This window comes from Chelmon rostratus, chromosome 4 (genome assembly GCF_017976325.1).
Source record: "Chelmon rostratus isolate fCheRos1 chromosome 4, fCheRos1.pri, whole genome shotgun sequence".
In the NCBI taxonomy this organism is placed as follows: Eukaryota; Metazoa; Chordata; class Actinopteri; order Chaetodontiformes; family Chaetodontidae; genus Chelmon; species Chelmon rostratus.
The window spans coordinates 11,063,378-11,066,111 of NC_055661.1; the positions used below are offsets into that span (position 1 = coordinate 11,063,378).

Sequence of the window (2,734 nt, forward strand, 5' to 3'; positions counted from 1 at the left end):
CCACCATTCCATCAGGTGGTTTAATTTGGCTTCTGACCGTGGGGGTGGCCGTAGACAACGGTCACAACAAACTATGTCCCAATGAACTAGTGCCCATTCTGGACTGTTTGACACCCTTGTGACTGTTCCCTAGACTAATGTTTCCTATGTGGTTCGTGCTCAGCCACAGCTAAATAATATCTGCTGCGGGGGTCTTGTGAAAGAGACGTCCTGCGGAGGCGTTCTTGAATGTTTCTGTCACTGCGTGTCGAGAGGTCTCTTCATCCGTTGACTCCATGTGGACGAAATCGTGTTCGCCTGCTCGTCGTCTGAGCTGCCTCTTGTTGTTTTTGTTATTTTCGTTTTAGATTTTAGATTCTTATTGTTGCACATGCTGACAGAAAGATTGTCAGAAAGAAATCTACCTCTGCTAGAATGGAGTTGGTACAGGCACCCAGAAGACAGTTCACTACACATGCCATCCCGTCCAGGGCGACCCGCCTAACTGGGCTAAAGGAAGGACATGGATTATCACTTCCAAACCAACTTCTATCAAAGAATGTGTGTAAGAATGTATGTGTGGGTAATTCTGACAAAAGAGAGCGTTTGGTGTTTTCATGTACATGTTCTGACAGAGAGCTATTTGGTGTTTTACATGCAAGTCTGACAGAGCTGTTAGGGTTTTAAAAATGTACATTTAAGTCTGACATGTACATGTTATTATTAAGACCCTTTTGAGACATTACATGTAATTCTGACAAAGAAAGCTGTTTGGTTCGGGTAAATCTACAAATAAACATTTTTTGAGGACAGATGTGCATTTCTTTATGCTGTATGTGTACACATTTTGGACCAGGTCTGTGCCAGATCTGAACCAAATGTCATAGAGCTTTACTAATTATGCTGGGCCAGAACTGGCCCAGATCTGTTGCTGAGTGTGCTGTATGTGGATTGCATTTGGCCCAGATGTAAAATATGAATCATGGATTTGTGCCGGATCCGAACCAAATGTTATTGCTTTTTTAACTGTATTGGGCCACAACTGGCCCAAGTCCGTTCCAGATCAGAAATCCGTATCTGCGCTGGTATTGGGCCGTTGTGAATAAAGACCCCGGTGCAGACCCGTTTGGCCACAGTGTCATTTTGCTGTCTGGGCAGGTACTCCACCCCGAAGAGCTCCCCTGAACAAAACGTACAAAAAAGATGTGATGACTTCATTCGCCTGTGCCTGCCTGCATCATGCATGGCCAAATTAGCTCCTCCATGACAGCTTACCAATGTACTCCCCAGGCCGGGTGTAATTTTCAACAGGCGTCACACCCAGGATCTCTGGCTGTGACTCCACCAGCGTCTCGTCCAGGCCCCTCACTAACCGAGAGCCCTCGTACATCCGATGCCGCTGGATGGCCGCCGTCATCTCAGGAAAAAGCTGGGCGTAGGAGGCGAGGGCGTCCTTGTTGGCTGTGAGGCGCGACTGCACAGTGTCCCCACCTTCCCTCTCCTTCTCGTGGGACGCCAGCACGCTGCAGGACGCGGACGACTCTTGCCCGCGGTAGGCTTGAGCCAGCCTCGACGCTTCGGGTGAGCTCTGAAGACGAAGGCTGCAGGCGGAACTTTGCTCTGTAATCCATTCTGCCAAGAGAAACACATTTATTTCTTGCATAATGAGCAAGAATAAGACCAATAAAGCTGTTAAGTACAACTTCAGAGCGCAAACATAAATTCAAATGCCCAGTGTTAATGTCACAGTCACATCAACGCATTTCAAACTCTTGTTTGCTCCTTCCTTATCTGCCACTGCTGCACTTGTTCTAAGATTTTACTGGGTTTTGGCCATTCCTACCATTCTGCTTTCATACTATGTTGTTTCCAGTCATTGCGGCACGTCGCTGTTATTACACGTTAGTGCAAAATTACTTCAGTGTTAATGTGATAAAAGTTAAAGCAGGGCGACTGTACGCCCACAATGCAAGTACTAAAACAAACAAACACACACACACCTGAGAAACAGGACAAAACGATGAGACGCGGAGACGCGGCTTGCCTTTGCAGAGTCCCTGGAGTCATTTACGGTCTCACACTGCCCTCTGCTGTCGAAAAACTGCTAATGCTGAATCAAAATGCATGACTGTATGTCTAACCCTCACACATAAAGAAAATGAGGAACGCTTCACGAATTTGCGTGTCATCCTTGCGCAGGGGCCATGCTAATCTTCTCTGTATCGTTCCAATTTTAGTATATGTGCTACCGGAGTAACACAACATTGTCCTCTTCACGTGCCTTCTATAAAGGGGGTCTGTCCCAGGACATCCCCGACTTATGGGGCACCTCACACACTGTGTGTAAGGGCCTAAACTGCTCCCAAATGGCTTTAATCAAGACGCAGCACAACACTATATACACATATGGGTTCTGTGCTGTGACCCCTGTCCCTACAGTGACCAACAGGACATGATCTGAGTTCAGAGGGCTGATGGGAATTATTGCAATGAGCCTTTACGTCAGGCGGCCAGGATTGGTGTGCTGAAGGCGGGAGATTTACCCACAGCTCCTCCTCCTCCTGCATTCCTTCTATGAGGACCTTCAAAGCCCCACAAGCCCCTGCCAGAGCACCAACAACTGCTGTCTACCCCCCCTAGGACAAAGAGAGAGAGACACAGGGCTTGGGGGAGGAAAACAGAGACACACAGGCTGCACCATGTGACCGGTTCTTTCGCCTGGTGTGTGTGTGTGTTCACCAAGAAATCAGAAGCA

General features: G+C 47.8%; 1 non-coding gene across 1 annotated transcript; it reads right to left on the minus strand.

Annotated features, from left to right (window-relative positions):
• Positions 1-2,133: 2,133 nt before the first annotated feature.
• LOC121606057 lies at positions 2,134-2,239 on the minus strand. Its single transcript, XR_006006830.1, has one exon. It is a non-coding gene; the product is annotated as a U6 spliceosomal RNA (small nuclear RNA).
• Positions 2,240-2,734: the final 495 nt, after the last annotated feature.